Source organism: Amblyomma mixtum, chromosome 6 (genome assembly GCF_055824585.1).
Source record: "Amblyomma mixtum isolate Tamu chromosome 6, ASM5582458v1, whole genome shotgun sequence".
Taxonomy (NCBI): domain Eukaryota; kingdom Metazoa; phylum Arthropoda; class Arachnida; order Ixodida; family Ixodidae; genus Amblyomma; species Amblyomma mixtum.
In genome coordinates, this window is record NC_143017.1 from 12,072,707 (window position 1) to 12,088,016 (window position 15,310).

The following is a 15,310-nucleotide window of genomic DNA, read 5'->3' on the forward strand; positions in this document are numbered from 1 at the left end:
TAGCAAGGGAACAGCAGTTCGCAATTGATAGCGAGGTGCTGGAAGTAGTAAGAGAATATGTCTACTTAGGGCAGGTAGTGACCGCAGATCCGGATCATGAGAGGGAAATAACTAGAAGAATAAGAATGGGGTAGAGCGCATATGGCAGGTTCTCTCAGATCATGAATGGCAGCTTACCAATATCGCTGAAGAGAAAAGTATACAACAGCTGTATCCTACCGGTACTCACCTATGGGGCAGAAACGTGGAGGCTAACAAAGAGGGTTCAGCTTAAGTTAAGAACAACGCAGCGAGCTATGGAAAGGAAAATATGAGATGTAACGTTAAGAGATCCGGAGAGGGCGGAGTGGGTGAGGGAACAAACTCGGGTTAATGACATCTTAGTTGAAATCAAGAGGAAAAAATGGGCTTGGGCAGGGCATGTAATGCGAAGGCAGGATAATCGCTGGTCCTTAAGGGTAACGGAGTGGATTCCAAGAGAAAGCAAACGTAGCAGGGGACGGCAGAAAGTTAGTTGGACAGATGAGATTAAGAAGTTTGCGGAGATACAGTGGCGGCAGCTGACAAAGGACAGGGTTAATTGGAGAGACATGGGAGAGGCCTTTGCCCTGCAGTTGGTGTAGTCAGGCTGATGATGATGATGAAGGAAAGCATAGGTTGAGCAGTGCCTCCTTAGGAAGGGTCGGGATGATTTACATGCTTTTTGTACTATCGCTCTACGTTTCTCCGACAGGGAGCGCTGTCTGAGAGTGCCAAAAGCAGCGTCTCATGCATATGCTATCGCTCGTGCACAGTTTATCAACTCAAAGTCTAAACGATCCATCCGCCGTCCGACTATGCAAACTCTTCCAGCTTTTTCCTGGCCAGGCATTTTCGGAAAGCAAAATCTGCGTGAAAGACAAACTGCATGTGTTTAAACGTGCACCACTCGTATCCACCGGCTGCTTACAGAAGGAATTTCGAGGCCTGATTTGGGAACAGTGTAGGATGAGAGTAATCTCAGTCTAGGATAAGTGTAGGATAAGAGATAACAGTGTAGTATAAGAGTAACCTTAGTAATCTGCGATTATCTTGTGACATTACCTTGCCAAGCAACTCAGAAGGTGAAATGCAAAGCATGATCATTGAGTTAGAAAGGAAGGAAAGAATGATGGGTCTATGAATTAACATGCAGAAAACCAAAGTAATGTTCAAAAGTCTCGCAAAGAAACAGCAGTTCACAACTGGCAGCGAGAGGCTGGAAGTCCCTATCGAAAATACCACCATTTGTGGGATTTTCGAAAGTTGGCGGAGATAGTACAAAATATGGTGGCCAAGGTGGAAAATATGGTCGCAACAGTGGAAAATATGGTGGCAAAGGTGGATAATGGTGCAGCACATGGTGTAAAGCACGGTCGCAAAGGTGCAAAACATTGTCTCCTAGGTGGAACCCAAAGTGGCAGTCGGAGTGTTACGGTGCGTAGTGGCACGCATATTGACGAAGAGAGAACTTATGGTGTAATGTAAGCTGGTGCATGGTGTTCAGCTCTTGGATAGGTCATCATGCTGTTGCAGGAACATTGATTAAGCTCTGATATGGCACAATTTCGACAGAATTGACGTTCGAACTATGGTAGACAATTGTGAATACTTTGAAGTATATAACTGGCGACGTTTCTGTTCAGCTGATGAGGAAGTTAGAGCGCAAAAAAACAAAGACAAAGTGGAGACGTGGACGGGACAAGCGCTAACTTTCAACAACTGCTTTGGGACACAAGAGGTTTAGCGCAGGTTCCCTTCCCGGACTTCAATAAAGCAGTTGTAGAAAGTTAGCGCTTGTCCCGTCCACGTCTCCACTTTGTCTTTGTGTTTTTTTGCGCTCTAACTTCCTCATCATGAACTACCAACAGGCCCAAATTATTACTCTGCTGAATTATATTTCTGTTCAGCGTTATTAATGGCGACATTGGCGGTATGCATTTGTTGTAAATATGTACAGCATGGGCATTAGCTGTAATAATTACAGATATAACGGCAGACTAGCCGCGTCTGCGAGATTTTCGTTACGTTTTCAAGAACTACATAGACATGGCATTGCACTCCAAAGCGGCATTCGAGCGATTAGCGATAGGCCTGCGCGGTCATGTTATCAAATGATGGTAGTGCCGCGACGAGAAAACGAGCACGTAGCTATGAAAAGTGGGAAGTACGAACCTATAACTAGCTCCCAGACTTGCGCCCGGCATGTATTGCAAGATTTTAAAACGGCGCTTAAGCGCGCCCTTGTACGGCCGCGGCATCAGCTGCGAGTTGGCGTCCGTGCGGCGATCGCTGGCGCAAGGATGTACACACAGCTCTGGGCCACACTATGCGCGGCTCGGCAACACCGTTATTTTCATAACACTGATGGATTATGTTTTTTTTTTGCATTTGAACGTACACCTATTAAACATGACTCTTTCACGATCCTCTTGTTCAGATCAGATGTTTAAGCTGTTCATCTAAAAGAACTATGGCTCGAGGCATGAAAGAATAGTACTCAGAGTTTGATGCACCTGGTTGTAGATGTCAAAAAGCAGTGCCCTGATCACTCATCTCATTGTAGTTTTCTGCATGCTTAAATATGAAGACTTGGATTCAAATTTACTCAGTACACACAAAAAATGCAGTTTGTGACACTGATTTCAGTAATACAGACATTCAGCAATCCTATGAAGAAAAGGACCTATGTACATTTAGCTTGCACACTATATTTTCAGTTTCTCTCACAGATACAAATACAAGTGCTGCATGGTATAAATGAAGGATGCAGAAATGGGGAACTAACATTTCCTAAGTGTCTCTTGCAATCTAGTTTCCACAGCGGTGCTACTTTCATTGTGCTCCAAAGAATGGCCCCATGTTGGGATGTCAATGCAATACAGTTCACTTGTACAAATATTTCCAGCATGAATTTTCTTCCATGCTTTTTAAACTCCCAGTAAGAGCTGCTGCTCCCTTTCATCATTTGCAATCATAATGCGTAATCCTGAAATCCTGCCTGAATACAATCTCAAAGAAAAAAAAACAAAGCTCAACAGTCTAGTCTCCTCTTGTGTAGCATAGGCAGCGGCAGCTAGATACGCTGGGAGCCTTGACTTTGTGTACATAGAATAACCTATTTTACCGCTGCTTAAAGTAGCTGTGCCACTGCCGTGGCTCAATGGTTATGATGCTCGGCTCCTGACCAGAACGGCATGGGTTGACCCTGGCCATAGTGGTTGCATTTCGATGAACGTAAAATGCTAGAGGCTCGGCTAGTGTGTGAAGCCATTGCGCGTTAATGAAATACAAGTGGTCCAAAATTCTCAAATTCGTCTAAAGTGTTCCTCATAGTGTGAGTTGCTTTGGGATGTTAAACCCCATAAGCCAATCAACTTAATGCAGCTTTAGATGTTCAAACCAGTTTGGGTATCTTTAGTAGGACATAGACCATGCTCATTTGATTCAGTCCCTCTCAATTGTGTTAAGAAGATCACAAATAAAGGTTTTTTTCCTCCTCAGGAAACTCTATGAACAAGCAGCAGTCAGCCACTTCTGCTGGAAGCACCACATGAAGTGCTCTCTCAAAAGATATAAAGCACTCTTTTATGTGGGGTGGTTCTGCAACCACATCGGCCATTATTATTGGCCTGCATAAAAGAATGCAAGTGTTAGCTACGTTCAAGAAAAGAATTCTTTCAACGAGTTTTTTAGCTCGCGCTGAGTGTCCTAATGAAAGTGGTGTCAGACCGTGATGGCCTGTTGTATGCTGTGTTATGGAACAGCTGCCTTGCCTGAATGAAGCGCTCATACTCAGCAGCTTCTGATGCTGTGATTACGCAGGGACGGTACAGAGCATCTTGCTCCTCTGAGCTCAAAGCAACGCTCCTGCCCCTTCCCAAGAGGCACAAGTTCTCTACGTGCCTAGCATTCTGCACATTCTGCATTCTGCCAACCATTTTTCTACACAGCTGTTTTTTATGTGCAGGGAGCTGGCTGCTCTCAATCAATTTTTGTAGTTGCTGGTTCATAACCATCCTTTCTACAATTTGCTTGGGAATACCATTTGCCGCTCAAACCTGGCGAACTATCTTTCCATTGCCTCCTTCAAAAACGAAGGCTGAGTGTGCCCAAAGTGGTCCTAGGGCACGGGCGCAATTAGCCAGGTTAAGTACGGCTTGCACGTTAAACGTCAGGAAGGCAACACCATACGGGCTCCTGCTCTGCACAACAAAGCTTTCTAGAAGCAACTGCGAAAATAAAAACAATAATGATGGTTAGGTGAAATACCAAGCCAAAAAGCAACTCCATCAAGGCAGTTCCTTTGACTTTTTCTGCAATTCCTTTGTTGAAAACAGATTTTAACTTCCCTATATGAAGCACTTTTTCACTCACTTAGAGTGAAATTTTTAATACTGTAGAGAAATTGCACGTTATTAAAAGAGCATATTAAAGGAGCAAAATGACAAAATAAGTTTGTACTATAAAGGTAAAATAAAATATGAACAAGCACGTGAAGAAGAGTGAAAGAAGTGTAGAAAATCAAGGGTTTTACTTTCACAATATCTGTATGGTTGCGAGTTCGTACGCTTCACACACTTTAATTAAGGTCACTTCATGAAAATGACTTTCACAAAAGTTTTTTCATTACAGTTGTTAATTTTGTATTCATATATACTTTCCACAAACTCACAGCTGTACAAACTGCTCGAAACCTGCAGGTTACATTATTGTTGACAGACTTGGTATGTATGAAGTGCACTGCAATAACTGAAGTAATGCATTACCAGCTTTGTCAATTGCAGATGGGGTGAGCTCCTGTTGTAAAAGTATGTGAACACCTTCTGACAGTTTTAATAGGTGTTTCCAGTAGTCAGCAGGAAGGATGCCATCAAGACAGGGGAGGGCATAGAATAGCAGCCACTGCCTCCATTCAGATGCCTTCCAGTGGCCTCGCTCTCTGAGTGGTCGTGGCAACCGTGTGACACAGTGCGGAGGCTTCATGATCAAGAGTCGCGCTTCTAATTCTGCTACTGCAGAAGGGGCCCTGATAGGATGAAATTGCACAATACATTTACCTAAACCCAGTTGAACACAACTAGTGGATAATGCTGCAAAGGCACACATACAGTGGGAACCCGAGTAACGTAACACCAACGTCGATTTTAAGACTTTGAATCAAGAAGTTCCATCAGTGCAAAATGTGCAGTGGAATGTAGAGGTGCATAGGCATCTGGTCACAACTCTGGCACTGTTAATGCTCGGAACGAAGAGGTATGGTTGACAAGGCATGGTTCTAAATGTAGCTGTTTGGAAGCTTCAGTGGCATTGATCTTTGACAAGACAGCAAACGTCCTGCACATATATTTATTGAGCTGTGTGTCTGCTACTATTCAATAACATCAACACCCTTTCAGTGCTTCTGTATGACAAAACAGATGAAGTACCAAGCAACATAATGATGTAGGGCTACACAGCTTCATCTCAAATTTTTCACCCATTAAACATGTTACGTATCAGGTGAGCATGAAAAAGGCACAGCTTTGCAGTCCGTAATACAGCTTGGAAGCAATAGTGCACAATATGCGAACCAGTCTGACAGCTCAGTGGTGGCAGCGACCAGTAATAAGTCACTACCAATTCTCTGCTCTCCACTTAGAAGTAGTACTTTGTTGGTCTGTATCATGAGAACATAAGTAAATGTTCATGGCACTAGCTGTGAAATGGACATAAGCTTGATTAAGAAATGTGTTGTGCTACAATACTGACCTGCAGTCAGCTGTGATAATCACTATTATATCCAAGTCTACCAGTAGCAGCTAAAGTAATGCAAAGCACTCAAAGACTGGAGAGGACGTGTAGGTAAAAACAGCTTACCTTTCAGGTTCATCAGTGCGGATGGCCCTTTGAAGCCATTGATATTTTAATCGTGCTTTTTAGCTAATTTCATGTCGAGCTCAACCATCTTCGTTGTCCAAGCCTCTGGCTGCTCTTGTGCGATATATCGCGTGCTCCCTAGGAGAAGAGTCTGTAAGGGACATAAGTATGCAAATTTATGCACTTGAAGAGACGCTGCTTCTGTAATGCTTTCTTTTCTCACGACCTTCAAATCACTGCTCGTTCTCTAAAAGCCAAAAAAATGCTCACCTTCTATACGCCCGCCTCGGATGAAGCACCATGGGCATCCAAAGTAACCATTGAAGGTAACCATGTTCTGCGCAGCCGCTCTTGCGGGCGCATCAACCGACCAGCACAACACAACTGGTCTGGGTAGGTGTGTGCTAGTCTGGTACTGCCACCTGATTTGATTGGTGCAGTTAAGTTCATGCACAAATTTTGAAAGAAAAAGTTGCATATTCGGATGGCTTTGCCGAACCGTAGTCCAGAGAGAGTCGGATGCTCGAAACGCAGGTGTGGCGGCAGTTCATTAACGATAAACTGCAGAGGCTACACGGACGTCTTTGAAGACTGCCACACTGGACTTCCGTCCGTGTTCACCGAAAGAGCGAGGTCGTCCCTGCCAAGACTTCTAGCCTTCTGCATTCTTGCATGGCATTCAGCACTGGTTACATCTGAAATGTGCAGTGCAGGCCCTTGAAGCTTGAGCAAGTTGTGCATTTCCTCCTTAGTGTTTTCAATAAGAAACTGCAGCTTCTTTTGTAAATAAAAAAGAACAAAAAATGACCCCCTGTCTTTGAGAGCTTTAAGGGGTTCTGTATGTTTGCAGTTGGGGCAGCCAGCTGATTTTCCTTGTACTTTCGTTTCACCAATGCATGTTTCGCAAACATAGTGGTAGTGCACCACAACCTGGGTTTCCTTGCGCCACAACTTCCGGAAAGTGTATGCGCTTGGAGGCAGGACATCTCTCCGAAAAGGACATTTATCATTTTTGTTAAATCTCCCAATATAGCCCATGTTAGCCCATAAGAAATGGCAAATGACATGACTGCTGCTATAGCGCCAGCCTTCGTAACCTGAGAGTGTGGCAACGTTCCGTTACTGAACTGAGAGATGAAGGAGGGCGTGTAATCTTCGCTCCCAGATGTGTCACGTTCGTCGGCACTCGGAATGTCGTCGTGAAAGCAGCTGTCGCTGATTCCTGCTGAATCGCTGAATATGTCATACTCGGACCCCGCTCTATCAATATGATGATCAGTGCGGTCGCTTGAAGGCTCCTCGTCGGTCGTTGTGTCGGGCGCCGCACCACCATGACTACGGTTGCTTTAGATCGCCTCGTTGGCAGTTGCGTCATTGTAGAGTGGGCGGGTGCATGCTACAGACGAAGCGCCCGGCTGAAACCTACTCACACTTTGCTGGGGTCTTAGGGCGCCGGCTCTCGAAGGACAGGCGATGGCGGTATCGTGGTCCTTTTGGCGATTGCAAAATGTCGAGGCCGGTGCGTCGAAGGCTTCACCATGCTCCAAATACTTCTTGCGCCGTTTTCTTGAAGGCGGTCCAGGCATTGTCTAATGTAGACCGTACCTCAGAAACGCAAGCAATATACGCAATTACTCAGGATTTTCGATGCGCAAAAACCTCGCTGTTCGCTCTGGTTTTAAATTAAGGCTCTGAAATAACGGAAGCTGCTCGCGCTAATTGATCACGTATGATGCATGCAGGATCAGCATGTCTAATCTCCCCTGTTTGCGCTAATATTATTGCTGCTTTGATGATATACTAGTAAAATCTGTATACAGAGTTCTAAGAGACACATGCGAAGAAAAGAACACTTTTGAAGCGCGGGATGTACAAATAATCGAAAATTCGCGTTTTTAGTGCCCTTGAAGCCAAGCGATCTCGTTTCCTATCTTCTGCTCAAGTTTCTTTGCTGGAGTCGGCCGAGAACTACTCCTTTTTTTTTTCTCAGAGATCGCTGGTGCTACACATCTTGAAAAAGAAGAAAAATTGTCACTTTTTGCATGCCGGCCGGTCGGCATATACTAACTTTTGCTGAGACCGAATAATTGGCCTCGATGAAAAGCGTGATTCTGTCCAAAGATCGCGCCTCATCTCATTTTCACGTGCAGAAGTAAATGCCTCGCGTCTCGCGATGTGACAGACGTCCGCAGCCGCGCGCCTCCGCAGCAACCGAGGAGTGCGCGCGGCATCCGACGGAGTCGTCTGCTACTGCGCTTGCTCGACTCGCGTTGAGTTGTTTTGGATTCGGACGTCGAGGATCATGGACAGATCGCTTCTTCAGCGAGCACAGTAAACCACTGAGTGTAGCTATAGAGGTCTTTCTTTGTGCTATTTAAGCAATTCTTCTATGATAGCCGCTCTATCACGTTCGATGCCCCGAGAATCGTATATATGTACATGTGATAGCTATACTGAAAGGGGCTAGTATGTCCATGGGGGCTGAACGTGATAGCAGACCCCCGATAAACTGCCGGGGTTATTGTTCTTACCTCGCTTATTGCCTTAATTCATTGCATGATTTCGTTGTGCTTGTAAGCGAGGTTAGTCTGGAGCAGGCCAGGCCATCGATACCGGCATTCGTAACAAAGGCAGTTTGATGATTACCCTGTGAGCATGCAAATTACGTCTGTTCCATAATTGCAAAGTATCGCCACCTGGTACAGCTGATATGACCAACGCGCATTTTACCATGAAATACTTCTCATTTGCACATAACGCGCGATTTCTTTACATCTTAAAGCTTCAGTGTAATGCAGTAATAATGGTGTATTTTGTAACGTGAGAGCTTTCTTCGCTGCTCGGCGAAGAGAAAGCGCGGAAAGAGCCACCCACTGCAGAATGCGTGCCTGCGCCTTCCCACGGGCGCTTAATTGGCTTCGGATCCGCGCTCCGCGCAGGGCGCCAACGCCGTGTCCCCGCAGGCTCGACTGCAGCAAGGCAATGAGAATGTGATACAGGTCCTTACTGACTAAAGACGGTTAAAGGGCCAGCTTCTATATATATATATATATATATATATATATATATATATATATATATATATATATATATATATATATATTACTTTTCGTCAACGCAACTCCCGACTTGGATACATCACCGCCCGTTCAGAAACAATAGCAAAACCACTATCATCACCAGTGAAAAAAACGAGCATTAGTAGTCGTTTACAGGCAAAGGTGTGGCAAAACTGGCCTAACCGCCGACTTGTTGCTACAGCGCTACCGCCAATGCCGATTCCGCTTTTCGTCGTGCGTCATGTTCGCGTATGTTAAATACCTTGACAAGTTCAAGGCAATTTTGCCTGCAAAACTTATAAGGGGATTTTGCCCAAACACGAGGAGGACTTCAACCCCGGGCAAAAGCTGCCGGCGTTTTGGCGCAACGAAGATGGAGAGGTCGAGGGTTACTATCCGGCCTTCGTCATTGCTCTCGCAGGTACGTACGTCTTTTTTCGTACAGGTTGTGTTGCCGTATTTATTAATGCGTAAGCATTATATAGCCCAGTTCAAGGTCGTCTGTCGGCAAAATGTGTCCATCGTAGGTGGTACCATTTGTGATGTCGCGCACCGAGCTTCAGTGGGTATAGAGTGCAATGTTATTGAGTAAGAAATTAGTGATTGGTGTAATATGTCATTATAAAGTAAAGTTGATGACGTCGTGAATGTCATATGACGCAGTGACTTTCAAAAAAAATTATGAGGAGCATATGCTGTCGCATTTCTCCAGTGCAGCCTGTAGTGATCGCTATGTTTTTTGCGCTAGTGGTTTTACTGTGGTTATTTAGAACTCGTGAGCACTTGAATCTGATCTCGTAAGAGTGCATTCTTGACTACATGGTCGTGTGAACACATATCAGTCATTTGAGTGCTAGCGCGTGGCGTGTTAGCGCCTTGCCAGTGTTACTCTGGTCACTACTTCAAATGTAGCTTCTGATATCAAACGCCGAAACGAAAAAGCAGCATCACATGGCATTGAGCAGCATGGCCTTATTCGTCTCCCTGTTTTGTGCTCGCGGCAGTGCTAACACAAAAGCAGTTTTGTCTGCGACAAAGTAAACATTGAAATATTGAAGCTGATCGCTCTCGATCCGGCTGGCCGACCAAACCAGTAATTATTTTTTCTGACGACGCGCTCTCACTGACCCACAAGAGTGGCAGCGAGATACAAGGCTGAAGCCAACTAATTAGATCAATTTATTTTGGTAACCCTGCCAGAGTGCATTGCAGCAAGGCGCTTTTCCGAGTAGGGTAAGGTTGCCCTGAAATGACCACGTTTATTTTTATTATGGCTCTATGCCTACATAAGGCCATCGTTTAGCAGAATGCACCGTGTTGCCTGCATTCAGACCGGAATCCGTCGGCATTTCTGCACAGGCACACACCTGCACAGAGCTGTTAAAGGCTTTTCATTCATTTCAGATGAAGTAGAGGGGCTGCGACAGAAAGCAAAAACCCTGAGGGAGCCCTTCTCTCGCCTAATTAACGTAGAGGACTGCCAAGCTGGACCATCCAAAAAAATGGCAAGTATTCTCTACATGTCCCTTTTCCCAGGAAACCCATAAGTTTTAGTTCCAGCTATGAATGCAAAACATTTCGCTCGGTTTGAAATTACACCAGAGCGCTTTTTCTCGCAAAGTGCACTGCACATTACAAGGAAACACGTCACCTCTCAACGCTGTCGCTTTTGAGCCACATTGCATTGTACACCCATTGGCTAGCATCAGCGTGAATCCATATCTCTTAATGAAGTACAATAGCTATGTAGAAGTAAAGGGACAATAAAGCAAAATTTCAAGTACTAGGGAAACACCGATAATGAACTCCGAGCAGGCAATTAGAGTGAAATGTAGTTGGCACTAACGGTGCTTTTCAGAGGGTCAGATAATGTTTTACATTTTATGAGCGGATGCCAATTGACCTAGATAACCCAAGCTGGAGCATGTGCTGTCGTAACAACCTATAGTAAGACATCTGTCTGACAGTAGTCAAAAGCGCACAAAGCTTGAAACATTTCTGCCTGGCTATTGAGTTTGCTTCACCAGCAACACATACTGCTCTTTGGGTGCAACAAGCTTTGGATCCCTCAAAAAAAAAAGGGGGGGGGGGGGGGAGAACCTGTGAGTATCACATGCCTGCACCTCATAGCCTGTGAGGATGTGCAGTTGGGAGTGACAGAAGTACCGTTTCCTCTGTTCGGGCTAGCGTGATGGCATAGGCCTCTTGCACACTCGACATGCAGTAGCAGCAAAAGTTGAAATAAAGCTCTTAATTCTATTCTTTGTGCAAATGAAAGCGCAATCAAAAGTGTGCATGAATATGAAGGCAGCCGCAATTCCACATTACTGCAGTGCATTAACCCTTCCACAAGCCGTTATTTTCTATCGAAAAAGAATAAATAATATATGGAGGTCGGAAGAAAATTGTGTCGTGTCTGGGATATTAAAGGACACTGCTTCACAAATATCCTCCAGAAATTTTTTTTTTCATGCGTTTAAGGACAACTGTGATGCATATAACATATACATATACATGTGCCGCAAACATTTGAAGGTCCACTTCTTTGCACCTTTCCTTCGGTGCTCTTTCACCGGCCCTACCCACTCGGACCCTCTCGTACCTCTGTCGGCTGCCGGCACGCGCTGAGTGGCCACGGCCATGGTAGTTGCGTGACATCTGAAAGAATTTGGCGTGGGAAACCAATGATAGCTAACCCCCGGCTGTTGATGTCACTTGCACAATATGGCGTTGTGCGCCTAGGCTTGTGGTCTTTCTTTATTAAACAGCTCGTCATATTAATAAAAACCAGAAATTCTTTTAAGGAGTTATTTCTATTTGATTACTAATGAATAATGCTACCTTCCCTGAATTTGCAGTGCTTGCCACTACCAAAAGACGTGAAGAAAAAGAAAGCAATGGCTTCCACTACCCTTCACGAAGAGATAATTAGAGAGCATGAAGGTAAGAATGAAGTTTGGAAGTGTGTGTGCCTTATTTTGCATATAGAAATGTGCACACACTGACCCACTGATGTAAAAATTTTGGAGTGTATAACATTTTGTTTTAGTAAATGATTTGTGTTTTTTTTTCAATTTATAGGAACTGACAACTGTACAGCCCCTCAAAGACTCTATAAAAAAAAGTTAAGGAAATCAAACGCCTTCGGGAGGATCTGCAGGCATGCCGTCGAGAAAATGGTCGGCTAACATCCACACTTCTTCAAAGAGCACATATGTTCTTTTCTCCACAAACCTGTTTGGAATGAACGTTTTTGTTTGTTTCTTACTTTCATTGAAATGCATGCATTTTTTTCCGCTATTAGTAGAGTAGTTTAGCACTGCAGTTTCGATACAAGAAGTTTTAATGAGCACAGAAGGAAATTTTGGGCAAGCTCAACCACTTTGTAAAGTTAAAAAGTGTTATTTGCAAAAATGTGAAATAACAACAAGCAATAGCTTTTTATTAGCACCACATAACGCTGAGGCCCTGGAGCAAACACCACAGGTGCCGCAAACCCCAATCGAAAATTCCACCAGGCCGTATGTGGTGTTAACACCAGAGTGGAAATTCAGACACGGTTCTGGTATTCCCGGGCTGGTGTTTCCGGGCTGGTGTTTCCGGGCTGAGAAACCCACCAGGATGTGCCTGGTGTTAACACCAGAAAATACGGTTTGGTGTCTCCGGGCTGGTGTTTCCGGGTTGATGTTTATGGGCATAAAAATCCACCAGGCCGTGACACCAGACGACGTTTCCATGCATGCAGGCATACAGGCTCGTATCACGAGCCTGGCATATGCCCTGCTGCATTCGGTATGTATGGTGAGACGTAATGGTGCATTATATGGAGAAAGTTGCATAGGAAAAAAGCCCATGCCACTTCTCGGATAAAAAAACGTGCAATTTTCTATGCTTACGCAAGATGTTTATTTTGGAGGCCTCTGTCGCCGCAGCTCACAGGCTTTTTGTGAGAGCCACATCCGAATGTTCTTTGAGGCCTTCACGATGTCCTCCTCTCCATAGCCCTTTCTTGATGCGTTGTGCGTGAAAAACACTGCGTAGAAAAGAAAATGCACCATGAGTGTTAGAATGACGCACATTTGGATCTCCGCACTAGTTAATTTAGGTGCGGTACATTAGAATGCAGCTGTAAACAAACCCCAAAAAATTTGAGGGGACATTTAAGCTCTGCGGCTCACAGTTTTCTTTATTTAACAGCCACCTCTCACAACCAATCATTAATTTAACTGCTACCTGCCATGATGGGCAGTTTTGTCACAATCCAGTGGGGATGTTGTGATGATGCCACAACATATGGTCCTTTCTTCCACTAGCTGTCAAATTATCTGCTATCAAAATTCCTCAATTGCTTTCCCACTGTGAACAATAAACCTTTCAGGCATTAGGTATTTTCTTTTAAAAACACTTAAATATTTAATTTTATGGCTGAAGGTGGAAGCACAATATCAATCACACAGAATGTGTAACACCAACAGCTATCAATTTTTGCGGACACAGAGCACATTGAGTGAAAAATTTAGTCTGCTTACTAATAAATGTGAGAGTTAAACTGCAGTTAAATCACAGAACAGAGAGCAAGATGACCGCATTCACCTTTCAGTGCATCAACTTTGTGGGGGGTGAGGGGCTGTTGAGGCGGCTTCTCTCCGCCTTGGGCCACGAAGCGGTTGGACAGTGTGCCCGTCACACTCCGCTTGGCGAGCACTTCCGTCGACCAAATGGCAGTCGCGGCTCGCTTCACGAAGTGTGAGTCCTTTGGCACTGTGAGCAATTGGTCATAGACCTCTTTGGTGAGATGTACCCCATTGGCCAGGTGAACCTGCATAAAATCAAACCAAACTACTTTCAACACCACTTCATAATGTGAAAAAACACACACAGCCATACAGCCCATAAAAACAGCTGCTTCAAGGCAATCTGTGTTCAGTGTGGGTTGGAATATAGCAGTTAATGCAGCACAAAAAAAAATGTTACGTCACTTTCGTATCTGCCCTCAGCTCATGACAATATTGCGGCCCCTGGCCAAGTAATAAAACAACAAAACAAGAAAAAGGTAGGCACTTCCAAGAAATTACAGTTATCAAAATTGGCCATGTTACGTCCACTGCAACACAAATGCCTCTGCCACTGATTTCCAATAACAAACCTGAGGAATTCACAGCCCCAAGTATTTTCAGAATGTGTCCTCTCACTAGCTGTCGAAGCGTTCACACTGGCAGAAAACCAGCTATATACCGCACATCTTGCCTAAATCAATACCCAGGTCCCATGCAAGTCTATTGTTCAGCTCGAATATTCCGAACCAAGAGTTGTGCTTCATTCCACACTGCTCTCGTCGCACCCGAGTGCACCTGACCACCATCTGGTTGGATTTTTGTTTGACTTCAATGGTTTCCGGCCTGTTTAAAAAAATGCCCTCCCACAAAAATTTTCTGTGTTGACCAATTAATATTGGAGATATAGCTATCACAATCAAGAAATTTCGCTGCCTTCTGTTTTGGTTCCAGCAACTGAAAAGTGCAGTACTATCAAAGGACGCACACATACACTGCAAGCCATGAAAAGATGGAAGTACAGGTGTGTTTTTTGTTGCATTCCTACACTATCATTTAGAGGAACACACAATATAAATTTGAGTTGGCATGCATCCCGTTATATTCTCACAGACCACTCTCATTCAAAATGTGAGCTTTTATCAGCTAGAAAACACCAAAAAACGATGTACAGATGTTGCCACTAGTGGCCCAGTTTATCCAGAGTACTTGTTTGTTTGTAATCTCTGAACGTGGTCAGGGTACCTTTAATGTTATGGCTGTCACTGAAGGAATGAAGCTGCCTGAATAGTAATTGCCCGGCAAGTTTCTTGCTTGTGAATGTACTCTGCTTCTGCCACCTTGCCAGTGCCTGTGGCACAAGACACAAGAGTTTCATTGTCTCGCCTTCGCTATTATGTGAAACAACTAAGTGGTAACGTTACTACTAATATTAAATATTATTAAGCTGTATCTTTAACCATACCCTCCCATCCTCTGCTACTGTGCACACTTGTGTGCCTTCCCTGGTGGGGCCTTCCTCCTGGCTGCCCAAACCACCCTCTGTGAACTCCACATGAACCAGGGCTCCAGGAATGGGGCTCGGTGGGGGCTCAGAGGTGGCTGCAGGTGGAGAGGAGGGAGCTGGGAACACCTCAGCCAAAGGGGCATCTATTGCAGGCGCCCAGGTAGCAGCTGCCGATGTAGCAGCCATCAGTGACGAAGCTGCTGATGCCGCAGGTGCCGGTGCCGCAGGTGCCAATGCCGCAGGTGCCAATGCCGCAGGTGCCAATGTCGCAGGTGGAACAGAAGCAGACGCCGCAGGCGCAGATGCAGCAGAGG

At 44.8% G+C, this 15,310-nt stretch overlaps 1 pseudogene; it reads right to left on the bottom strand.

Moving 5' to 3' along the window:
• Positions 1-834: 834 nt before the first annotated feature.
• Positions 835-15,182, bottom strand: LOC149338224 (uncharacterized; annotated as a pseudogene).
• Positions 15,183-15,310: the final 128 nt, after the last annotated feature.